The 26,862-nt window shown below is 46.1% G+C and overlaps 1 protein-coding gene across 1 annotated transcript in view; it reads left to right on the top strand.

Annotated features, from left to right (window-relative positions):
- The first annotated feature begins 915 nt into the window (after positions 1–915).
- LOC149336904 (putative protein kinase C delta type homolog) overlaps positions 916–26,862 on the top strand; it is a 439,118-nt gene continuing 413,171 nt past the window's right edge. The window contains exon 1 of the mRNA XM_089553211.1: positions 916–1,076. The gene's annotated coding sequence lies outside the window, so the exon portion shown is untranslated. The remainder of the gene's footprint in view (positions 1,077–26,862) is intronic.

Here is a 26,862-nt window from a genome sequence, read left to right as displayed (position 1 = left end):
AGTTCTCGCTGTGTTCGGGGACATTTTTTCACATAAGCAAGGCGATATCTTCACTTTTCTGAACTGCACTTTTGACAAGGGCATAAAAAGGAAAACAAATTGGCCCTTGTGTCAAAATACTTAAGGCAATCTTCCATTTTCTTATTTACATGCACCATTATTTACATATTGTCGGTTTTCTCTGTCGCTTTACAAAACCTAAGCAGCTTTCACTTACTAAGCTGCTACGCTGTTTGGGCTCTATTGTTCAATCTCGAGTGACCCTTGTCATGCTACTCTCGATCGCTTCATTAGCGGACAAAACATGCCGCGGTCAATTCCCTGTGAACACGCCGATTACAATGTGAACCTTAACAATCGCTGTACTCTTCCAAGCTGGAACATAACTCCCCTTCCCTTTCGTTCCGCGCCTCTCGGCAGCTTCGCAGAAGATAAGGGAAACCAAAACACGCGCAGGATCTTTCAAAACCATGTGACATATCCAAACTTCTGAGCGCCGCTCCTAAATGGGGCGCATGAATGGGTTTCGTTAAAGCGCGAAGAGCGACTCTGAAAGCAGAGTGAAAAGCGGCGAAGAAAGAAAAAGAAAGCGCAACTCCTCGATAAACAAAAGAGCGAGGTGCAAACCGCGCCACGGCGCGGGAGAAAGTTTCGACGGCGGCGCGCGCACTGGGTTCCGGCGAAACGGAGCAGTCGACGGCACTCGCGCGCTGGATCTCGTTCTCGTGTGCTGCGGAGCTCTGGATATCGACGGCGTCGAGCGCGTGGTTCGTAGCGTAGCATCATCGCGTGGGCGCTCAGGAAAACCGGCGCGACGCATTGCGACCACCAACCAAGTCACGACTCGAAGAAGTCGCCCGGTTGCTTGAGAACAAAGCGTCTCCGCTCTGGGTTAGGAGTGCTTTCTGGTAACTGTGCGCAGTGACGAGCTCTTTGACTCTACAGTGTCGTTTGTGGCATTTTCTATCGTTCCTGTCTTGTCGGGTCATCCACTCATCCAGCACAGTGCACTGTGTTCTTCGCCGGTTTTTGTGCGAACTTTTCTTGGACTAACCTTCACTAGGAGGCTCTTTAAGGTATGTAATAATTTTTCCTGGCTCTTAATAACGATGGTTACGGACGCTCACGATGCTTAACACCGTTTTTTTTTCTTCTGTAACTAATTAAAATGACCAAGCTCTTTACTCATTCGTCTCTTTAGCGTTTTTTAGAGCTTAAATGCTCGGGATGAAAAACTTTCAACGCCCACAGCGCACATATTCTTACCTTGTAAGGAAGATTAGTGGCGGGTTCTTTCTCAAATTTCGTTAACAATGTCTTACTGAAGAGAACAAAAGCACATGTGTATTAAAGCTGTGCGTTCACAAGCAACTAGCAATTGCATTTCTGTGACAAAAACGTCACCCGCGTTACAGAAAATATCGTCGTCGTCATAAGAACCAAGACTGTGCTAATACTTCCCAGAGCTTTTAAAATAATATCACTGCTCCAACCTCCGACTCCAGGAAACTGGGCACATCAAAACCTGAAACTACATACCCAACTTTTGCTCTTTGCCAATTGCAGTACGACAGATTTCGACATGCAGGACGCTGTCCTCTTGAGGCCCCGGTAATAACTGAAATGCCGGCAATTGCACCACTCCGACCAAGCAGAAAAAAAAAGGAAACGGAGATAAGCATTTTGTTATTGCGTTATTGCGCCCGTTGCTCTCTCGGCGTGCTATCTAAGAGCTCCCGTGAAGTGACGACTCCAAGAACGGGGGCGTGGTGCGTGTTGGGGACGGTTCTAGGAAATTACAACGGAATGTATTGCCAGGGACAATATTTGTCACCCGTCCTAATGTGGCGACTCTTATCGTAATTTGGCGAACCTATGCTCTGCTAATATTCTTGGTAGCACCGTTAGGACGAAAAGCAGCGGAAAAGCTGTGAATGCTTTGTTTCATCCGAAATATGCTCAAGAAATGCCTTTGCTCGCCGCTGCTAGGTTATCTGAAGAGAGATCTAGAAGTTGTACGATTCGCGCAGCAATTTTAAAACTCATTTCCTTATCCTCAAAAATATAGGATATTTCTACTATGCTCCCTGTCCTAGCCATTGACTTCGAAAATGAAGATAAGGTTTTTGGTTGACTGATATAACTTTCTTATGGCCTCGAGAAATTTTGTCCGCTCGTACGTGTTATCCTGGCATGCACATTTGGGTAAGCTCTGCTAAGCAAATATGACATTCAGTCAGGTAACACGACAGTCCAAGCAATGTTGCTCAATCTGCGACTGCATCCAATACGGTAACTTCGCCTCCACGCCTCCACGTTTTTCTTCGATATTAACTCGAACCAGTTCATGGATTCAGTAAAACGACCCAAAGCACTCAACATAATTAAATTAAAAAAAAGATATCCTTCCTTTAAGAGGACTTCGTATCATGGGGTAGTGCGTAGCTGCTCTTTCCTCTGTGGGTTTTTGATAATACTTCATTACGGCTTTCTTATAGTTTCATATCCACGCGATACAAAAAATGCAGCACGCGTCGGTTTCAAGCTATTCTGCCGCTGTTTGACAACTGTGCTGTACTTATACAAGCTTTTAACCTGAAACTTGGTTTGCAAGAGCTGTTCTGATAATGTTTCTTTGTGTTCTGTCGCAAATGTTTTTTGTGCCATCGAGGCCCGAACCTCCAATGTTCCATATTCGACTTTGTCCACAATGCATACCGCTTAGTAAAGCATGTGAGCAGAGGTTGTTCTGCTGCAACCTTCGTATCTGCGTATTTGCGTTATAGATTGTGCACGTCCGAATTTCCCGGAATAATAGTTACCAAAAAAGAAGTCGTTTTTTATGCTTTCGTCGTTATTTATGAAGAGTGGTGTAGGGCACTCTTGCGCACACTTTTCTATTTTTGGTCTAATCAATAATTCTTTGTCCTTATGATGTTCGTCTTTAAATTAGCAGCGCCGATTTAGAAAGCTATCTTCACCAATTTTGGTTATTATTTGTTCCTTCAGAATGCTATATTTATTTTTTTTTTCTGTGAGGTTTAAAATTTATTCCGAAACGAGAAAAAATCGGCGCTTTCTTTGAAGCTTGAAGCCTTTTCATGGAAGTAACGATACAAACATTTTCTCTGGGAGATATCAAACCGCTATTCTTCACAAATTTCTCCGCAATTGTTTTTATTGCGTCATCCAGCAAAACACTTCAGATGTAAGTACTCCTTCGCTGCTAGGGGGAGGAAGAAACTTCAAACGGCCTGCATGCCAAGATGGATTGCAATCGAAACGAATGGGGAACACAACTGTTTGTGACAATAATGGCTGCTTCCGGCGATCGGCCGCAACAAAATACACCAAGCTGCATTCGATTCGCGGAACCGCGATATGGCTCGCTGCCAGGTTTGATCGCATCGTGGAGTGTCAATGGCGTTTCGTTTCGCTCCGTCCCATTGCGAACACCTGCGCCAGCAAAGCGAATGTGCCCCGAGTGCGCCCCCGTCAGTCTTTGATGCACACTTATAAGCCTTCCCCATAAGAACAGCCTGTTTTGACTCTGTATGCTTCAAACGTTTTCCAGTGCTTGTTTTTGAAAGTAGCATCAAACTTTATTTTTCTGAAATTTGAACAAAGCGCCTTATTTGACATGTACACAGGAACCTCGTATGCTCTTTGGATGTGACATTCTTTTTGATTTTCGTTCATTGCTGTCTATACAATTCGCATTCGGTGTGTTTCGAATTTCGCACCTCAGGTATGCGCGCAAAGGGGGCGAATGAAGGCTCGAGCACCCACACACCTGCTCTCTGGACCTGCCGCAAATAGAACGTTGTATGTGAAAAACTATCCATAGTGCATCGCCCGGGTATAACTCACTTAGTAGTGTAGTTTCGACAGAGGCGATACCTTTACGGCAGGGATTATGAAAAATTTTGCCGATTTTTCAATGCCAGTTCTGCAGTGAGAGTTGTCGGTGTTATGTTTTAAATTTCGCAGCGGTTCAGAGCCACATGGCTGTAACTGGAGCCATTGTGCGCTTCCACAACATAGCGGTACCTTTTAGATCAGTAGCTCTACTCGATAAACCAACCTCGCTCAACACCACGTGACCTGTCCGGGTCTGAAATTGACCTTCAGCCCTGACAAGTTCAAAATGTGTCTAGAGGTCAAAGTCGCAACCACTACTGCTAGTCTAACTGGCGCCGGCGCGAACGGATTATTTCAAAGGATGCTGTGCGAGACCAATAGGCTATCGCCACAGCCGAACAGGCCTTGTGTTAAACTGCAACGCACTCTCGCGCAGTGCATTGTACATCGTTTTCTACATCGCCTTCCATTTGCTCCGTCCTGCGGTACTAGACTTAGCACAAATTCGCGCCTTTGCTATGATTCGAATGTAGTCAACAATCTCTGGTGTTTCCAAAATACCAAGATTTAGCCCGGCTCACCCCGAAAATTCCTCCTTGGCCGATTTAGGCCGAAATTGTTGTCAAACCTTAGTTGACCGTGCCTCACACGACCTCCAAATTTGACTCGCGCCGTTGCCAAAATGCTATCACTCTATTTCTGGGTATAGCTGTGGTTAAACAATATCTAACTTTTTTTATCACATATTGTTTCACTTGTTTTTCTTTGAACTCTCTCCTCATCGCACGTGGCAGAGACAATGGCCCTTTAGGTGCCAATCAACACGACCGTGCTGCTTGCTTTTCATCTGTCGTACTGCCACTGACACATAAGCAAACACAGAGCCATCGCCGGCACTTTTGATGGACACGGTTGCCGCGGCGCGCATATTTTTTTTTACATCTGTCCTCTCACACCTCTTTCAGCTCACTTCTATCAGCACGCGGTCATGGTAGTGGCTCATTTGGAGCCAGTCGACAAGCCCATGCTCATTTCCTCTTTTACTGCTTAAGCGCTATACTTTATCGGGGGGAAATCCAGTGTGGGGGGGATGTTTGCGCGCTTCTGCGCGAATGCGTGTGCGTGGCAGAACGTTTGTGTCTGACAGACGCGATCGGGGCGCCTTACAAGGTTCCTACCGTGCAATGGACGCATCTCCTACTACGGCTGCCGTCATCAGCGTCCTGTATTTCTCGGCTATTGCATAGATCTATGTAGAATTGCTCGGCCACTTTAACTATATTATCTAGCGCTCGGCTGCTGGCCCGAAAGAGGAAAGTTCGATCTTGGCGCGGCAGTCACTTTTCGATGGAACCGAAATGCTAGAACTCCGCCGTGTACAGTGCGACATCAGCGCACGTTAAAGATTCCCGGTTGGTCGAAATTATCCGGAGCCCTCCACTGCAGCGTCCCTCATAGCCTGAGTGGCTTTTGGACGTTAACCCCCAAAACCAAACCAGATATCTTATCTAAATTGGTAATGACAATACTCTAACTCCTCGTACGCACATCTCTCTGCCTATGCATCGCGTCTGGTCGAGCCCTTTCAGGCTACCCGCATTCTTTAGAGCATGCTCGACCTACTCCACATTATGCAGTCGAGCTCGGATGTATCGAATTTGCATATATCGATTCATTGGCTTTATCGAACATACCATTTATTAACTGCCAAATCTTGAGTAAAAGTCATGCTCTATATAGCACTGCAATTTCATTGTAGTTCGATATATCGATATGCGGGCCGCGCCTCTGCACGTAACGCTTCTCTTAAAGGCAGGCTTCGATCTCTTTTAGCGCGCCCAGACAGGTCGGTTGCGCGACCTTGGGAACCTGCTGGAAGAGCTAGCGTTGTGAAACCGGGTGACGTGGTGATCATAGGGTGTGCTCGAGGGTCATCTTCGATCTCGAGACGTTATACGGCGGTACGGAAAGCCACGGGCAAGCCTCATACTCCAGAGAGAAAGTTGTGGTCTTCATAGAGATTTCTGTAAGCTATAGAAACAAAATTTATGCGCCTCGTGCCTCGCGGCTCGCGCTCATTTTGTCATCGTGGGGTAACGCCGGTCGCAACAAGACGACTCGAAAAAATAACTACCGAAATGACCGCATGACAAGGAAGGCTGCGCAGTAGCAGGCGCAGCAAGTATGATAAAATCGCTGGCGTGAACGTGATATATCTGTCCTGTTGCACGAAGTCATGGATGAGGAGAAGCGTCGTTATCGCGCGGGAAACGTTCGCACTGTCGCTTGAGTTTTAACTGCTCATGCTGCCCCCATTTTGCGTAGTTTCGACCTCGAAATTTTAATAATCTCGTGCAGCTTTCGATATTAATCCAGATTTTCAATCTATTTTGGGTATGAATAAGGATTTGGAATCTCCTTTGGATACGAATACGGATTTCTAATCTGCACTGGATGCGAATACGGATTTCTAATCTACGTTGGAAACGTATGCGGATTTCTAATCCGCTTTGGATACGAATACATTTCTAATCTACGTTGGATACGAATAGGGATTTCTATATACTTTGGTAAAAATGCCATGGTAAAAATGTAGCGCGAAAAAGACGAGAACTTAGAAAGGCAGACAGAAACGACGCTAACATCCAACAACCGTTTATTTCGCAAAGAAAGGATGGTTTCTATACGACTTAACACGCATGCACCATCAAACTATGCCCTAGCAAAGCGTATCAGCCAGATATGCGAGCTCCTTCGCCAACAGCGCGACGGAAGGGCTACTCACACAGTCATCTTCCAACAAGGAAATAAATTTAGCTTCTATGTTTCCCCATGTTAAGCGGTTTTTGTGCAGTTTTAAAACCACACATTATCTGAGGAGCAGCATGCAATGACAAACAAGGCAGTGGGATCACAAACCTTTCCGTCAAATGTCCTTTGCGTTACGCCCATGCTCCCGAAGCTTATCATTCAGGCATCTGCCTGTTGGTATTACATACTGCTTGCCTCAGGAAAGAGGTATCTGATATACGACATTTTCAATGCAATTAACAAATTTATTCTTATGTTTCTGTGTACAGCTTACCCCTTTTTGTATTCTGTTAAATTTTTCGTGCACACATGAGTCAACTTTTTTAGGGGCCGAAAAAACCACTCTAGCTCCCCAACGCTGCACTGTTTTTTTTTTTAGATGATGGCAGAGCCCATGAAAGTATGGAATAACGACAAATTTTTTCTTTCTATTTTCTGTTTTCGTATCTACTTTGGTACGAGTACGGATTTATAAACGTATGCATCGGCGGAAAGAGAGAACAATGTAAGATCGCCTTCCCCACCCGCTATTTTCTCGGAACAATCACGGCTTGCGCTCTGTTAATTAGTAGGAAGTGAATGGAAGGCACATAGTGGATGTAAGTCCACGGTGATGCAATCTTATCATTCGATTCTTTTCGGTTCTTAACACCCGCCCACCTGAGTTCATGTTTCCAGTCTCAGCGAAGGCACGGGACAATAGAGAATTATAACCAAAAAGAAGTATAACCAAATGAACTTCGAGTAAATATCTACCTCACGACCTCCTGCCCCCTTCCTTTTCATTGACAGCAAATCATGGCACACGCATGAGCCAATAAGGTCTGTCATTAAAGGAATATTCAAGAATTAAACTCCTCACGCTTCCGTTAGTCGTGTGTGCTAAGCGATGGTTGTTGAGAAATGTAGCCTCGTATTCACATAGGCCCACACAAATCATCTTTTTATAAACGAAGACTCGGTGGCTGACAGGAACTGAGCTGTCGTGGTGCTGCAAGCACTCGACTACACAGCCTGCGAACTTCTCTTTCCCAAGGTCTCTTTACTGCTGGCCCCAGAAAAATCGCGCTTTGAAACTCACCGCCTATTCTTTTTCGTCAATGCAAACAAAACTGACAAAGTACGAGCGTGTCAGGGAGCCACTCACGAAAAGCAGCAAACGGCGTGGTTCCACGCGCCCATCTCCCTTAGATCATTTCGTGGGGTGGTCGCAGCGTGTCAGCCATTTCAGGAAAATCGCCAATAATTCGACGCACTGGCGCAGCCGACGTAACCGGCGCGCTACCAACGCCAATGAACGCACCCCTATGTGCTTTGCGCCGAGATAGCTAATACACCATCCGTGCGTCGATGGCGCCGACAGTGCCAGCCCACAATGTTTTCAGCGGAGGAAAACGGAGGCTGATACTGGGAGTGGAACGAGCGGTAAAAATCTGAGCAAAAACCCAATCTGTCTGAGCGGCTTCTGGAGGCAGTTACACAGCACCCTTGTGTCTCTGAGACAAAAGTGATTTCCAGGACCAAAAGCGAAAGGCTGAAAAGCGTCGAAGGATATAAGCCAGCGTAGTGGTCTCACCAAAGGTGAGGCGACTGGGGCTGCTTCTGTGTACGCCTTCTTTGCTCGGCCTTTGTCAAAACTTTAGAGCCCAGGTGGTTTACTTCTGAGCCAAACTGCTTAGCTCTCAATGCATTCTCAGACAAAGGCTGTACTTTTGCCGCGCAAAGCGTGTTATCGGTACGTTTGTTTGTTTTTTCTAACCTACGTTTCCATTTTTTCGTTGACTGCCTCAAGCTTTAGAAGAAGCTCCGAGCAGAAGAGGGCTCCAACACTTCGCAGACAATTAGTCAAGACGGGGCGCGGGCTGCCTATACTGCGCATGCTCAGAAAACAGCGGCCCATGGCATGCCGCGTCGAAGTGTAGAGGGGAAGGCATTTCGGCGGTTGCAGCAAAACAAGTGTAACGTGACTAGCCGCGAGCGACACAGGCCCACGCACCGAGCACGTCTGACTATAACACGCTCTAACTGCCCGTTTATATAGTAAGCAAAACCACTACTCGCGTTGCGTTAGTGTTACCTCGTCTCACATTCACAGCCCTCGCGGATAGCCGCAGCGCTTAGCTGGCGGCGTGCGGCGCTAAGCATGCTTCGTTGTTAGTCACCGAACGCATAACGTTTGTGACGAGTGTCTGTCTTAACATCCGCTCTTCAACGTAAATGTAAGCGAAGTATTGTTGTGATTTCGCAAGGAAGCAGCCCGCTTAGCTTACATTGCGCGCCCAAACATATGCGCGTGCATACCAGAGTTAGCAGTCCGTAACTGCGAGATGACTCCTGCGTGCTTATATAATGCGAAGAGCGGGCTCTCCGCCAGCGAAACTTTGTGTTCCACTCGAACGTGTCTGCCTACAAGTACGAGCTCAGTAAACGGTTGTGAATGCAAGCCAAAAAGTCCCCTTATACATGGATCGCATTTCCCAGACAAAAAAGACGCAAGATATGCGACGATCGGGTAAGAATTTAGTGCGAAGGGGCTTAAAGATCGTGTATATGAACAGAAAAAAAAACTTGCTTCGTGTTGCAAGAATAGGGTAAAAAAAATGGAATTGAACATCTGTTTCTTTTGTTAGGAAAGTAAAGTGAAAGGTATGGGAAATCAATAGACTACAAACGAAGATTTTCGAACGTTACTCGCTGTCGCCTAGAAAGTTTGCATAGCACGGAGTCGACCCCTTTGGACTTTTCATGAAAACTATCGCGACGGCTGAATGGCCAATATGCAAGCTGCAGCTGGCGTTACGACCGAAGGGACGGTTTTATCGAACGCTCGTTCACTGCACGACCCAGTCCCCAGTACAGGGACAGAAAAGAATGGCAGACAGGCTCGTACACTTACGTGAAAACAAGGAAAGAACACTCCTGCCCGACAACTCTATCTTTCTTTTCTCCAGTTGCGCCTCTGGAATACTTCTCGACGCTCAAACTGCTCCTTGCTGAAGAACCAAGAAAAGTTTCTCTGTCACATACACATGTCGGTCTTCGCACAGACGCGTACAACGCTGACAGATGACTAGCGATGGGCATGCTCCGTTGGAAGGCAGACCCAGAATTTCGATCCCTATTGTCCGAAAATAGCAGCCGATCTGATATAGTGCCCCGTTAGACACTAGCCGCCTGACAAGCGTATAGGTGGAAGAGGCTCTCAAGGACCTTTGCCGCCTCATTCGTTTTGACCTTACGGTTGTCTGCGCAACTGACGTCCCAGTTGCTCATCCCAGTATTTCACAAGGGTTAGCCGAACTTCGCAACGCTCGAAACTCAAAGAAGCCAAAGACGTATCTTTCTCGGCAGCTGTCCCGGTGCTTAAGCAACTGGTGCGAAAAGCGATTACAGTGACCCTGTCAATGCTGCTCGGTCATATTACTCCCCTTTTCCGCAGACCAGTCTTATTTTCTAAATTACTGGCGCAAAAACTAATGAATTTTCCCTAAAATCCTTCCATCTAATATCATCATCATCAGCCTTACTACTCCCACTGCAGGGCAAAAGCCCTCTCATGTCTCTCCAATTAACCCTATCCTTTACCAGTTGCGGCCACCGTATCCCCGAAAACTGACTCTCATCCGCCCGCCTAACTTTCTGCCGCCCCCTGCTACGTTTGCCTTCTCTTTGAATCCACTGCGTTACCCATAAGGACCAGCGATTATGTTGTCTTCGCATTACACGCCCTGCCCAAGCCCATTTATTCCTTTTGATTTCGACTAGAATGTCATTAAACCGCTATTGTTCCCTCATCCACTCCGCTCGCTTTCGATCTCTTAAAGTTGCACCTACCACTTTTCTTTCCATAGCTCGCTGCGCTGTCCTTAACTTAAGCTGAACCCTCTTTGTTAGCCTCCACGTTTCTGCCGCATACGTGAGTACCGGTAAGATACAGCTGTTGGAGACTTTCCTCTCGTGGAAACACCTAGGCAACATAACGTTCCTTCTTCACTCTTGAAATGTTTGGTGGAGAATTCACAATTTAAATTATAATATAAAGCTAAATTATGTAATAGAAACGGCAAGCAAAGTCAAGTAAGCTTAGTTCGGGTATGGAGCTCTAAAGCACCCAATAAAAAAAATGAGGTCATCCTTCGTGGCCTCGAAACGATCAACACGTTTTTACTTATTTTTTGCCAAAGTCAATTTTTCATGACATTTCATATCACGTCTGAAATGGGAATGTTCTTGGTATGCAGAGGCTCTAGCTTCTCGCAAGCGCAGTAGCCGGCATATGATGGTAACGAGGGGCGGCTATGTTGGATCAACCATGGCGCAACAAAATGAATTCGAGGTTTGCCGTTCCAGATGGATCAAGATGGGATCCACGTTCTGCTGACAGGAAGCTACTCAGCAAGACTGCCTTTTTTGAATAGCGCAAATGGAATCGAGTATGCCCGGCACGTTGAAGCACAAATGTGCAAAATACAACCGAGCCTTTGCAGCATCTAGAAGAGTTCGGATCTTCAGGAACTGCGAAATATTTTTCTTTCCTCGACTTCGTTTCCCCAAAAATAATTTCTTATAAGCACAAAGCAAGTGCAATAGAACTCCCGTTAAATATGAGTAGTTGCTGGTTTGTTTTTTTATAATATTTGTTCCTCACCTGGTTTTACTGAAGATCAGTGTGTTCTCACTTCACATACCTCAGAGATATTGCTATTCCTACAAGGCCCCAACTCGGGCCAATACGACTATTTTTGTAGTTATCGGCCTTTGTGCTGCATTTCCCACTCTTTTCTTCCATTTCATCCTATTTCTATCATAAATTTAGGACGCATTTGTTAGCACAGAGGAATACTTGGAGCGTGCAGGGAGTTGGTTACTGATTTCTGTGACGCGCGTAAAAAACTTGCATCCATGCTATTATTAACCTTTTTTAAAGGCTTATTGCATCCCAGCTGCTTTTCTCTGATCGCTTAAAATCTAGGGAACATACATATCCGAAACGAGTTTTATTTGTTTATTATTTATTTCGAAGATACTGCCAGCCTTCATTTGAGCCCTTAGGCAGGAGTGGCAAATACCGACACAAACAGAACACAGCATAAAAGCATTATAAGACATTTTTCAGCATAGTTTACGCATGCAAAATTGAAAAATGAAGGCACATGAGTGCCACTTGTAGACCATGGCTGTGACAGGGAAAATGACAACAAATTAATAAACAAGACAGGTTACAGTTATCTGTTTCCAATACATCCAATAAAGATTTACATATCTATGTTTTTCTTTACCGCGCCGCAGAATGACTCGGCCGACCGACTTTCCACTGTGTCTGCAAATAGCAAGTTTCAATCTCGGACCGTTCGTGGGAAATACTAATTATTGAAACCATCAGTTTTACTAGAATATTCCTGTAATTTTTTTTTCTGCTGTACGATCGCGTTGGATGTGTAGTTACTGGTTCAATGTACCTATTCTTGTCTGCTCCCATTTCTCATGGTGCAGTACATACATGAACTTCAACCTTTCTCTATAATAGCGCCTGATTCGTAATGGGTCTAAGCCAGCCTGTTTAACAAGTATGCTTGGTGAAGTGCGCCAGCTATAGGAACTAAATATAAATCTTTTTGCTACTGTGATGTCATTATTATAGCTTTACACCGTGTCACTGGCGATTTTTTTCATTCTGTTAACAGGCGGTTATACACAGGATGTCTTGCAGCGTTGTTTCATTTTCTATACTGCTTTTATCAAACAATTCTGGACAAAAGCATTTGTCAAAGGCAAATAGTTTATGAGCGCAATATGTTCGTATATTACAAGATTTCACTATATAAATCAATACATCCGCTGATCTCCAATCGGCAGGCTTGAATTTTTTTTGCTAGCAACGGTTTTGCTATCAACGTTCTTGCTGTCGTCAATAGCGTTCCCCTTTGGTTTTCTATGGCACTCCTAACTGCTCGATGCGAGCGATGTAAACATTATAAAAGAAATATTTTGCTACATATCGGAACAATGAACGTTTACTAAAGATGTTTAATATTCAAAGTTTGTGTCCAAAAATGTTGGACATGAAAGAGCTGCAACGCGAAAGGTGTTGGTACTCACTACGGGTGTAGAAAGGCCAAATGTGGGAAAATAATATTTTACCGGACACTTCCCGACGATCCATCTCTGCTAAACAATTTAAAATCATTACTGGCATCCTACGGTAATTTATAGCTCTCTTTTATCATGCTTTTTATGCGGCCGTTCCCGCGCAGCTACTTTCGACACTCTTCGCCTGCATTAACGTTCATTACGTTCAGAGTGCGTCAGCTATGACGCAAAGGCGAGGCTTTTACAAAGCACTCATTACGACATCACTGGAAGTTGGCGCGTAGTAGAGCTCCACCGTATGGAACACAGCAGACATCGTGCCTACATCCATCCTGATTGCAATACCTCTAAGCAGGAAGCGTGGAGGGCAGACTCGGCGCAGCGTGTCCCATTGTCGACAGCCAGCTTGTTGGCGTGCTTTAGGGCGTGAACAGTTTGTCAGGAAAACGTTCAGGCTACGTTCAGGGGGGTGTGGAACGCCCCGTCCAAGCGTTCGCGCCACACCCTCGCGGTAAACTAAAGAAAGGTTGCGTTCACGATGCCAAAGTAAGGCTGCAACACTGTCTCAATTGGCAACCTCGTATGCGCCGATTCTGTCAAGCTGCCAATACGTGGGTGCAATGCAGAATCCTGAGACGGGCGGATGCTTCATCGGGGTTGACTCCCCTAAGCTGGCTGAGTCGGTAACTGAGATCCGCTTCCAGTCGGTGCGGGTTTCAGCTGCCTGCATGTTTTTGCACTGCATATGATAATCTACCTGGGTAAACCGTTGGCAATCCTAAGCGCAATGAGGCCGCTTCCGGGTTACGTCAATGAGAGCAGCGGAAAATCCTAACGAAACCAAACGGGGTTGCATTTCGAAAAACTGACGTCCTTCGTCGCTCGGAAAATTCAGCCATCAATCGTTCGCAATAGATTTTATTAATGCGGTGGGCAGCGTGGTAGACAGCAAGGCTCTATTGCCTGAATGACATTCCTTTTACTGCATTTTTTCAAGGTACCATACAGGATGAGAATACAGTTCCATAGGGCCATCATCCCTCTTCTCAGCGATCGTGGCAAAAGGCGTATATTACTTACGTGTTCAAAGAGATTACTGACGTGTTGAAACAACTGCACAGTGTGGCTGCTCGTAACCGGCTTAACATTACTCAATCAATTAATCAATCAAAAAATCAATCAATCAATCGGTTTAGGGGGGTTAACGTCCCAAAGCGACTCAGGCTATGAAGGAGGCCGTAGTGAATGGCTCCGGAAATTTCGACCACCTGCGGTTCTTTAACGTGCACTGACATCGCACAGTACACGGGCCCCCGTAATTTGGCCTTCATCTAAATTCGACCGCAGCTGCTGGGATCGAACCCGCGTCCTTTGATTCAGCAGCCGAGAGCCATAATCACTGAGCCATGGCGGCGGCCATTCAATCAATCAATTTATTTGTATCGATCAAGGTGATGCTGGGAGCGTGATCAAAAAGACAACATTGTTGGCTTGACAGTGTCCACGCTTCCGTTAACATTTTTGCCGGCAGCAGCAGGAGCAAACAACATAACTGCGCAAGCTTTGTAGTAATTTTATATATACGAAGAAAAATAAACACGCGAGCACAGCCGTATTTCAAGGTGCAAATTATGCGAGTTAATATATGCACAACAGCATGACTCATCGTCATACAGTGGCATCAATACCGCACAGAAGCATAAGAAATGTAGTACCATGCATTAGTTTACAATAGTACAAAATGCAGTAGCATGCATCGCTATACACTAGCAAGAAATAAACATCAGGAAAAAAATCTTAACAGCCCTATTTGGCAAGCACATTGGTGGATGCATATCGGATACACTACAGTTTCCAAGATCGAGGACATAATGTGTGCACGTGTATATTTGGAGTGTTTAGTTTATTGCCTGACACAAGCAACTGGTGCCGCAATCTCAATAAGAGGTGTCGCAATCGCTAGCAGAGCATAATTTAAATCAGTAGAAAAAAAAGAGAGTTGTAAATTAAGATCTTTTTTTTTTTGAAGGAGCATGCTTCGGAGTTTGCTTATTACATGGAAACATGCGTGACAGAACATGTGTAACCTGAGTGACGGAACATGTGTAAGCCATCTCCTCCACATCTGTGCCCACATGAGAAGTGCGCAGAGAACGCTGGCTCATCGAGACTGACAGCCCCGGACTTGAGACAATATTAAAATCAATGTCTTTGTTGCAAAATTTTTTATCCCTTTCGTGACCCAGACCGAGGTTGGACGTCACAATGACAGTCTGCAGATGCCCTATTTGGTGAACCGTAAGCATGACCCAGTGTCTCTGCTGCCTTGTTTCTGCGAGCTGTATTCCGCCACGTTTGAACACATTTGTGAGGACCACAAAAACAACCCCAGAGAATGAATTCTTAGCGATTGCTCAACTCAGGTGATTTCCAAACAATGATCTGTTTATACTATAATCTTACTTATCATTGCAAATAATAAAGCACTCTGAAATTTTGTCACCATATCCTTTTTGGCATCTAAGATTCCAAAAGATTTACTATAGTGAGATACAACTTACAAAAAACAGCAGTTGCTAACTCTGAGCCGTGGTCCGTGATGTCTTGTGTTACTCCGCTGGCCAATCGCAACAGGAAACGAAATCTGCTTTTTAATGTTTGACTATATCAAACAATCCACATATCAAAATTATAGAGCTCATAATATTTTTGTTGTGATAAGCTTCTTGTTTAGGTAATACGAAACGTTTAATCATTGGACTACTTTTTCGTTGTGAAGGAATTCTGAGCGCAGAGGCTGAATGTGGGCGGAGCTTCACAGCAGACTTACGTTGCATGCGACTATAGTATTTCGACAAACTTCAGAAAGAACATTCCCTGATTTTAGGTCTCCCTAACCTCTGTCCACTCTGAATCTCTAGCTAGGTTACCGCCTTCCGACTCAAATGTTTGCGACTGAAAGTGGCGTTCTTGATTTCTTGCAAAGCCACCTTAAGCCTCGACGCTCCGTAATGTTAATCGCAGGACGGGGTCTCATTGCGAGGTTTCGAGTGACTACGGGTGCTAGCTTTATCGCCTCCCCTCCCCCTCATATGACCTAACTCGGACAACTTTCTGTCGTCGTTGAAAGAGCTTCTCCGACGCCCAGCGCGTCGCCCCTAATTTCCTGGCCTCGGGAAGGCGGCATCATGGCTGCAAACGCAGATAAAGGAAGTCGGACGTAGGCCTGGATTCCGTACACACGCAATGGGACGTCAAGTGCCCCCCTCTATTCTGGGACGAGGATTATTGGACTTTATCGCCGGGCTGCAGCAACACACTGGAGCGGTGCCGGGCATTTCGTGAGTGGACGACGGGGCCCGCAGTAAAGCGTCATAATTCCTGCCAACTCCCCTCTTCGCGCGGCAGGGAACCGTCAAGCGACAAGTTTTCCTCACCGACGGTATAAGTGACCGAGACAGGATGGCGTGCGTGGCGATGGGGAAAGCACATGCTTTGTAGGATACATTTTTTTGGAATGTTTCGTGTCATAGTTAATCAATGCATGGTTCGGTGAAACGTTTGCGTAAATATTTTCAGCAATGCGTTTGAAGACCTGCTCACTGCATTGCTGATTTCTGAAAAGGTATTCCCTTTCGCCATGCTGTAATCTGTAAAATGGCTAAATTATACACTTTCTTCATATCACGCGTGGCTGCCCGAGGACTGGGGCTAATTACAAGTCATCGCAAGCATAAAAATAAACTACGCGCTACAAATAAATATCCGGAAATAGGTAGGTCACGACACTCCTCGACCATGACTGTAGTCCTGTGCGCTCTTGCAGGAATTAAGAGTCGGTCTTATCTGTGAGACTTTCGCATGTGCGCACATTGGAGTTCTGTATTTTCACATGTGCAACAGGCGGCGAGTGTCTGGAGTGCCCAGCGCATTGCGCTAGGTGACCTGTTTTCCTCCGGCAACTGCAGAAGCACATTAAGTTAAACTCAGCTGCGCCAGTTAAATGGCTAGTATATAATGGTTTGGGAGAATTACTTTTCCTAACTTCCCAGCTCATGACGTCTACTCAAGCGAACGTTGCACCTAGGTGAAAATAAGGCAGTGTTGGTGACCTCAATTCCTCGGTTCTCGTGTAGCGCAAAGACTTAGCTTAAAACAGTCAAGCCAGTTATAGCTCCAGTTAAGTTAATTTCAACATTTCCCGTGCTGTCTGTTGTACCTTAATCGCCTTGTTAGTAAACATGCGCCTGAAATGAAAACTTCCCAAACAACAGCCGTAGTGCACATCTCAAGTCTCTCCAGAATTTGATTTCTTTCTGTTTTGATCCGCGATACGTTTTTGAGTGAAAAACGTTTTATACTGCCTGAGCAGCAAGATTTATTCATCGCCACCGCTGTCTGCGCTTTTGCGGATTGAAATTCGTCTCGGTAGTTCAACGTGCACGTATATTTTTCATTTGTTTGTTCACTCGGGCTTCCAGAAGAACATCAGTGACAGCTTACTCCATACATTTTGTTGGTCACAGGCGATTAAGAAACACAGAAGTAACTAAGAAGTAGCGCGAGTTTTTTTATGGCATGTTAAATTCAGACTGCGCTTTGCAGGAGTTATTGAAAGGTAACTCGCCAGCAACAGCTCACCTTTCGCACTCTAAATTTTCACACAATCATACGTGGTCGAAGGAAAGAACCTAAAATCGATGGCCTTGTATGGTTGTACATTCCCTATTATTTGTTGCAAATTACAGGGAAGTACAAATCTTATTTCAAAAACATTTGTCCCCCACTTTTTAAGACTGAGTCAAAGAAATTCCCTTCCCCTGCCACAACGAGGCATGCATGGTATAGTACAGGTTGGTTGGTTTGGTTTATGGGGTTTAACGTCCCAAAGCGACTAAGGCTATGAGAGACGCCGTAGTGGAGGGCTCCGGAAATTTCGACCACCTGGGGTTCTTTAACGTGCACTGACATCGCACAGTACACGGGCCTCGAATTTCTCCTCCAAAGAAATTCAACCGCCGCGGCCGGGATCGAACCCGCGTCTTTTGGGTCAGCAGCCGAGCACCATAGCCACTGAGCCACCGCGGCGGCACATGGTATAGTACAGTATTATACAGTATTTCCAGTTTTCATTCTCTATCTTCATATTTACCATCGCAACACGAGCCATCTATGTACAGAGGCTGAGCATCCGTTGTTGTTCGTTCGTCCAGAGGAAACCGAATTGTGTTGGAGTTTTTTTTTTCCTATTGCTTTAACCGGAGAGCCTTTACGGGCAAGTTCTCTCCGCTGCGTCGGCATTCGCGTTGGGCTGACCTCACTCTCGCTGAATCTTACGTAAGCAGTGACATCATGCATGACGTCACAACGCGTGCCACGTTGAGTGGTCCCAAATGATAGTAAGGAGGATGATTGTACGGAAGTCGTTCGTCCAGAGGAAAGCGAATTGCGTTGCACTTTTTTTTTGTATTGCTTTAATGACGAGAGCCTTTACGGGCACGTTCTCTCAGCTGCGCCGGCATTCGCATTGGGCTGACCTCACTCTCACTGAATGGTACGTAAGCAGTGACATCATACGTGACGTCACATTGCGTGCCACGTTGATTGGTCCCAAATGATAGTATGGAGGATAATTGAACGGAAGACGCACGTGGGCTTTGAAGAACACGGTATAGTAGAAAGAAAATTAATATGCAGAAAAACGGAGTAATGTTCAACAATAAAACTTGGGTTGGGCCTAGTTGGTACATGATGTTGTGAAGGTGTAGGTTGCGCAGCCACGGGACGAACCACGAAGAAAAGACACAGAGACGCACACAAGCGCCTGTATGTGTCTCTGTGTCTTTTATTCGTGGTTCGCCCAGTGGTTGCGCAACCTACACCTTCACAACATAATGTTCAACAGTTTCACAAGGAAACTTCAGTTTACCATTGGTAGCGGGGTACTGGAAGTGTTAAACGAATACGCCTACTTAGGGCAAATGGTGACTGCAGATCCTGATCACGAGAGGGAAAGAGCTAGAACTAGAAGAAATAGCCTGCATTTTCTCGGTGCGAGAGACAGAACGGCCTTTTTGAGTTTTTTTGCGACGACACATTCCTTCGAGAAGCTCAACCGGAGACGAAGGAGGGAAGACAGCGATCAACAGAAGAGGGTAGAAAGAAGAGCAGAAAGAAATTGAGGAAAACAAAAAACTAAGGTCACATAAGAAAACGCAGAAAGATTAAAGGTAGGAATGTAGATGGAAGGAAGCGGTAAAGAAAGGTAGGAAAAAGAAAGTAACCATGGGAGAAGAGAGAAAGTTTGAGTGGACCGAATTCACCAGCGGAGTGTCGCAGTTTCGTCACCGGCCGCCGAGAAGAAGGCACTCGCCTCCTGTTCGCAGTGCGTGTGTGTATTCTCCTCTTATCGGTCGTCGCTGTCACCGCGTTGCGCGGTTCGGTGCGCGGCTACAACGCAGCGCTAGACTAGCAGTTCGGCCTCGTCACCGACACGGGCGGGCGAGCTTGGATTGCCCCCCCCCCCCCCCCCCTCCCCTCCCAGTGGCGCTTCTCGGTCGTCCCCTCCTGTCCCCACCAGCCCGTCCTACCGTATCCACAGCGGCGAACTTACTGAACAGGGCGGCTTTGCACGGAGCCGTTGGGGCACTGACATCACTCCTGGATTTAGCGTAAGCCCACTCTAGACGAGTGCGCCGTAAGGAAGACTGGAAACTGACCTCTCTTTTCATGTTTTTAGCTTCCTTTTCTGCCAAAACCTCCGTGCTTCTTTTCTGATGTAATAGAATAGAATTGGGACACGAAGATCAGCGGCCACTGACCTCGTTTTCAGGAAACTAAAACCATCAAAAATTTGATGACATTGAATGGTGTGATTTGTATTGATACGGGTTCAAACTTTATGGGGTTTAACAACACAAAGCTACTCACGTTGTAAGGGAGGCCGTAGTGGAGGGCTGCAATAATTTCGATCACCTAGGGTTTTGTAACGTGCAATGACATCGCACAGTACAGGGGCCTCTAGTATTTCCCCTCCATGGAAATGTGACCGCTGCGGTATGAAACCGCTGGTATATTGTGGCACGGTATTTCATAGTATAGTATGATATTTCGTGGTATGCTATCTGGTAACATACAATGGTATGATATTTCATGGTTTAGTATGGCATTTTATGGTATAGTATCGGGTGGTATGGTATGATATCTTCTAGTATAGTATGGTCTCGTAGGTATGGCGCGGTTTTTAACGTGCCAAAGTTGCGCATGGGCTACGAGAGACACAGTAGTGGAGGACTCCGAATTAATTTGCGATGTCTTTGATTCTACAACGGGTACTGACAAGCTAAAGGGCATTTTTAGTTTTCGGCTCCTCAGAAACGCGGCCGCGGCCGCCGCGGTGGCTCAGTGGCTATGGTGCTCGGCTGCTGACCCGAAAGACGCGGGTTCGATGCCGGCCGCGGCGGTTGAATTTCGATGGAGGCGAAATTCTAGAGGCCCGTGTACTGTGAGATGTCAGTGCACGTTGAAGAACCCCAGGTGGTCGAAATTTCCGGAGCCCTCCACTACGGCGTCCCTCATAGCCTGAGGTGCTTTGGGACGCTAAACCCCGTAAACCAAGCAGAAACGCGGCCGCAGTGATCGGAATTCCTCCACTTGATCCAGCCGAAAGCCAGCGCCAGTAATCACCCCGGCGCGTTAACAATCGCAAATACGATTCAAGCCCTTATTATCAGTGCTGTATGCGCCAGTCTTAACCCCGAAAAGTAACCTAAGTCATTAGCGCAGTTTGCATTTTGTTTAATAGGGGTGCAGGCAGGAAAAGGTACATTCTCATTGGTTGCGAAGGAAGCTTGATCTCCTTATCAGGTGTTCGACACCAGAACCCGGAAACTGAGAGGACAGTCAAAACTGAAAAAAATTCAGGGGCACTTTGGCTCTCCAAAGTGCTGCAAGGCGAAAGCCTTTCCAGGCGCACTGTTTGGCACTGACTGCGAGACTGTTTGTGCTGTACTAGTGCTTTATTTGACTACACTTTACAACAACACACTTTGACTGCCGACTTTGCCTGCTTCTTTATCACGACTCTCTCTCTCTGCTTCGATGAGTTCGGTTGTATTCATGGCCCTGTTCGCAGTAATGAGGTATGTAATGTGGTCACCCACGGGCGCCTTACGCCCCCTATCGGAGCGGACGACAGCTATTTTATTCGTTGTCGTCTGCTCCAAGAGGCGGCGTCAGGCATCCGTGGGTGACCTGATTACTTCAAATCCGCGCACTCTGATGTCACAACCATTTCGACCAACCGAAAAGCGTGACACCTCGACTGACAACCTTCTGTCGACAAGCTTCTGTCGACAACGACGAGGCATTCTTAATTCTTGAAGCTTGACCGCCTCTAAGTATTACAGCGGCGGTACACCCACATCGTGGTAAGTACGGCGTGCATACCAGTCAATCCTCCGTTGGTACATGTGAATAACGTTCATCCAGGCGTTAAGCTCTCTGTGCCTGTTCGCTTCTTTCTGAGCATGAAGTATGCCTGAATCCCTGCTGTAGCGGCATCGGAGCAACGGAAACCGGAGACAAATAAAAGAACGCGAATGCAACCAACGACCGGAGGTGGAAAAGCCCCTGACCACTTCCTCTAGAGTAATGACTTCCTGTGCTGCAGACAGCAAGGAAGACCGCAGAACATACTGATCGGAAGCTCCGCGATTACTCGCGACCTTGATCCAAGGCCTCTCATTTATCGCTATTGTTTACGTGTTTACGGATCCGGTATGGCCGATACAACTGCAGCAGTGCAAGCGCGCCATTAGCTTGGGGGTATATATGTCTGCCCCGCAAGGGTCTCGTTTGCTTTCTATCGTTGTAATGAAGCCAGCAAAAAAAAAAAAATAAAGGAAAGCATGGCTCCGTAGCTGAGTCACGGTCACTCACTGAAGCCCTTCCGCTTGCCCGAACAAAACGGCAGCTGTTATCCTTGCCGAAAGCGGTATTGTTCTCGTGCGGCATAGCACAGGCTGAGGCTTCGAATTTCTACTCAGACAGTAAGACCGTGTAAACTGGCCTGTCATTCCTACAACTTTCCCGACCTTCGATCTTGACCCAGATTTTGTGGCCAACATTGTCATGTCGCAAGCATGAGCAAATCTTCACGTCTGTTCGTAAACACTGAAATCAGAAGAAACCGAATGTTGCAGTCTAAGTCTCTTCTTAGTGCAAGTGTACGATATTCCTCGTATAATAATATGCAAGCCTTCGGGCTGTTGTCATTAACAGCCAAACAAGAAAAGCACCTGTTTTCCGAGTGGACACAGATTTGTTTCCTTACGCATATTTGAAGCACTCCCTGCAATGTTCGTCTAATTGGAAGTCTTTGTGTCTTTGATATGAACAATGCGGCTTTTTGACTTAGTTTATAAACAAGGGGACGGAATAATGCACTTTATAAGCTTCTTTCGTATCAAAACTGCTTGGCCTTAATGGCATTCAGACTTTATTTTGTAATGCGACCTGAAGTGGCTGATTTTTTTCCTGTCCAGAACCATTACGACAAATGGTAAAGCGATTCTCCAGCCAGCACAGTTTTTAATTCTATCATCAAGAAGGAGAACATAAACAAAAAGCAAATTACTACTAGACTTTTAGCAGAATAGAGGGGTCACCAGCTTTTCTTTACAAAATGAATTCTGGACTCCCAGTCCCCGAAGCGAATCGATCAGTATATTGCGAAAGCAGTGGCCATTCCAGGATTGTTTCTTCTGGCGATCCATCATTCTTATTAACCTTCACCACTACCGGAATGGCGTCATCTCCAAAGTCTGGCATCGGTTAAGACACCTGACTTCACCCGATAACTAAGTGTAGAGTGAAGGTCATATCTCATCAATGGATCGAAACCAGACACCTTTCCGGTGAGCCATAATGTGAGCCAAAAAAAAAGCACAATAGAGTAGACATCTGTGAACAGCGGTATTTTCGTTCGAAGCGAATTTGAAGCGAGATTCATTTCCTTCAAATAATTGCAAAGAGAATATTTCGAATACTTCTTTCAAACAAGGATTTCAATGGCGCAATAAGTATTTCACAATCATGCATTTTTCGAACACCCAGCGCCATCAATGAAAAAAAAAAAGAATACGCATTGAGACTTTCTTAAACTCATTGAAGTTGTGTTGTCGTCCTGCAAAAATGGCATCGGAAATTGGGGGATTCAACCTACATGTAGGACCGACGTATTTGTGGGGTATGATCTTAATTGCGATTGTGCTGATGTTAATTGCGATTGTGTCGTTGCACAGTAATTACTTTTAAGTGACGACTACATGAACACCTGCTAGGCGTACGCGCTGCTCACCCAGCGCCATCTCGCGTCATGCGTCGGAAACTGGTGACCATGCGTCTCGTGCTCGTGCCTTTGCCCTTGACCATTGCTTGACTCGATAATATCATGCGCGGAAGAGCGGCTGGCACACCTGCAGTGCGCTAAGACTTGTTCTGCGGAAGGGAATGGAGCCGTACGTCCTCCGATTAGCGAGATTTAGCATAGGGCGATGAGCGGCCTCTATGACGAGCCCCAATGAGACAATGCGCATGCGCCCATAGCCCTCAGGACGTCAAAAGGCGCCAGGCGTCGGCCAGCTGTGTGCACGCCTCCTATGTCGGGACCATTCAGCGCGTGCGCACCGGCGGGGCGCGGAAGCGGATCGCGCCATGCTAAACCTCTCTACTGAAGCACGCCGCCGTGCCGGTTACGGCGCGTGCGCAGTGAAGGTAGTGTGCTCACAGACACCAGGCAGGAGCAGATCTGGGCACCGCGCTTCCACCTGCTCGCGTATGTTGCCGCAAGCATGCGCAGAAGGGCTGAGGCATAAGCGCAGGAGCGCAGGCCCCGGCGTGGAGTTTGGGCTTTGGTTTCGGGCGCGCCGCGGTGCCATCCCCCGAAACCACATGCAGCACCAGTTCCGGAAACGCTATATGCGCGGGACAGATACTTGGAGATTTCGAATGCCAAACATTCCGATCTAATCAAATGTTGAATACTTTACTATTCGGCCGATTGTTCAAAATTGTCGAACATTCCGAGAGGCCTACAACAGAGTAATTCACTGTGAATCGTATAATTTCAAGCTTTAGTCGATACTGCGAAGGAACTTGTTGCTCATCAGGTCTTGCCGGCTCCGCATGCAACAAGCGAACAACTTGCACTGGATTTAATAGTTCGTAGCTTCCGTGCTATTCAGCCGGCATTTTCCTTGGCCATTACGATCGCTCAATGAAGGGCAGGAACATGGGCAGGCAGAACAACATGCATTTTTTTGTTCGCACATTTTTTTAGAAATTTCTGCGTTAATTTTCGATACCCATCTTAATTTATTTTTCACTTGGCATTTTAATCCTACGCCATGCTAGCGGCGGGTTCATCGCGGTTTATCATTTTGTTTTTCCTTTTTTCCCGAATTGAGCAGGCCGTTCCACGGGTTCTGCGGGCCACTCAAAAAGTGTCAGCGGCCGTCTATACAGCATTAGTAGAAACGACGACATCACTGGGTGTGTATATTTCTACCAACACCTCAACAATTAGTTAGTGGGTGAAGAACGCGTCCCTGAGACGTGTCAAAGTGTGAAAGAGAGAGAGACAGAAGATTTCAGAGAAGGTTAGATCAACACTCTAAGTATGTTTTTCCTCTCAACGGGCCGGAGTAGATGCGGTTGACATGGCCGATGCCAGCAAAGCCCTACAGGGGGGAGGAAGAGGCAGGCAGTACACAGGACGCGCATGAAAGTGGTCTCATTATCTACGTCTTGAGAAATTTCGAAGGCGGCATGCCAATGCGCCCAAGATTGAAGAGCAGCCGAGGGAGCTCGGGTGGCATACCCTACAATCTGATTACGGCTGTGTTCAAATTTTCGAACAAAGTTGGGGATGATGGGAATGATGAAAAAAAAAAAAAGAGTCCTTGAGTTGAGCTTCCCAAAGCGGTCATGTAGCAGGCACATTCCAACTCTAACGTCATCGACTGACTCTCGCAAGAGATCGTTTGTAAGAAAATGCCCGTCCCGTAAAGCGTAGTTTGCCTTTTCTCGTTCCTGGAGCGCGTGACTGCCATCAATGCAGCTCCAAAGCCGGTTTGGCTTGATCGACAAGGTGCAAGATGCACGGAGGGCTTGATTTGTGATCTTCAAGAAAAAAATTTCTTCCTCTTACTCTGACCTTCCCAAAGAGCATACTCCTGTGCAATCGCGCTTAACTTTGGAAATATAGAAACGGGGTTGACCGGGTAGCGTATGAAACTGCGCCGTTTTGCCGGAAGGTACCCGCCACGGAATGCGCACAGGGCACACTTACTCGCCAGCGGAAAAATAGCGGATCATTGCAGACGCGAGTAATCTTACATTTCAACATAAAATTCTTGGGACGCGGGCCAATTAAAGTTGATGTGAGGCTAGGTACAAGACTCCGAGTTTGGTCAGGGCATGTTGGCAGTTTTTGAACATAGGCGAAATGCAAACAAACGCCTGTACATTTTAGCTCAATTAACGATGCCCAGGTTGGTGGAAATATATTCGAAGCGATACACTTTGCCATGCATCAAAGCTCAGAATGCTGTTTTCCCATGTGAACGCGAATTCTCCTTAAAGCATGGATATTTTTCTTTCCGAAGCCGTTTTAAATAGCCTGCGAACGGTAGCTTTAAACTTAATCAGTTTTAATGCGAAAGCAATATACGTCTCACCTGTACAGAAGCCAGCTTTCTTCATCAGTTACGTCACCATGCTCTCGCATGTCGTCATAAGTAGACTATAAAATAGTGACGTCTACAGCAAAGAAAAAAAAAGCTCTTCTTAAAGTGCGACGAATTGAAACACGCACCTTCAGATAGCGATGCGAGCACCCAACGCATAAGACACAATGCCGGTTTTTATTTAATGTGCGATTTATTGCATTGAAAATATGTCCTGTTTGTATGAAATATTTCCAAAGCTTGTAGGAAACGGCAAGAAAGACATCTAAAAAAAGAAAGAGCGATAAAACAGTAGCAGGGTGGCAACACTGAGCACATCACCAAGACGGAGTGCAAGGCCGGTTTCAAGTCTGCCTGTTCTTACTCTTCCCTCGGAAAAAGGGCACAAAAAGCGGCTTCGTGCCCTTTTTGGGAAGCACACAGCCACATTTGCAAATACAAGTGAACGTATTGCACGCGTTTTTTCCGACTGTACGATAATGAGTACGTGTGCCATTAGAAAAGAAGGGATCTTTAATGAACCTCGCAATAGAGCCCACGATAAGACAATGCTGTCGCATTGAAAGCACTTAAGCAGTCTTACGTGCCCTGCGTAATTTTTGTTCGTGCAGCCATCCACCTTTGTTTAGCACATTGCAGTACGTCCATGTCTCTTGCTGTTAGACATGACGATCAGTACATTTTTAATTGGAAAATCTGCTCTACTAACTCTCTTTTGAAGTGCTTGGTTGATGGCCGGTCCAGATAGTTCCAACGCGAAACTACTACAAACCATCACTTGTAAGATGGCAGAAGTTCACCCAGGGGCCAAGAGGGCTGTTTATAACTAGGCTTAATCATGACAAATGCTAAATGAAAATTAGCAACTCATATTCAGCGTACCGTGTTACGTTGCGCAGCGGCACGGAGGCTAGGAGGGACACAGGAGTGTATGACTCGGACTGAGGCATTACGGTTGATTGCGTTCGGTTTATCTCGGGAGACTAGGCTCTCTGGGCTTGTGCAGCATGTTTGCGGTACGTTGTTGGTTCGAGTCTTCTAAAGTGAAGACGAAGTAATAACCCTACTTTAAATTCAAACAAAAGGCACCATCGATGGGGTCACTGAGTAGTCTGGAAGCCACGCATGCATTTGAGCGCCATCATTCAGATGTGAAGGCAAGTTTCAAGCTTATTAGTCACTTAAGGTTAGTACTTTCATAACTGCAGAAAAAGATCCCACGAGTAGAACAACACGTCTCAATCAAGTACACAATATTAACTAGAAGACTTTGTATTAGAAGAAATATAATAACGACGTAGTAAACGCACTAAACTACAATACCAGAACACTATCATCAACCCAAACCTGT

The sequence above is a fragment of the Amblyomma mixtum genome, chromosome 7, assembly GCF_055824585.1.
Source record: "Amblyomma mixtum isolate Tamu chromosome 7, ASM5582458v1, whole genome shotgun sequence".
NCBI classification, from domain to species: Eukaryota; Metazoa; Arthropoda; class Arachnida; order Ixodida; family Ixodidae; genus Amblyomma; species Amblyomma mixtum.
This window is presented reverse-complemented; position numbering and strand designations above follow the sequence as displayed.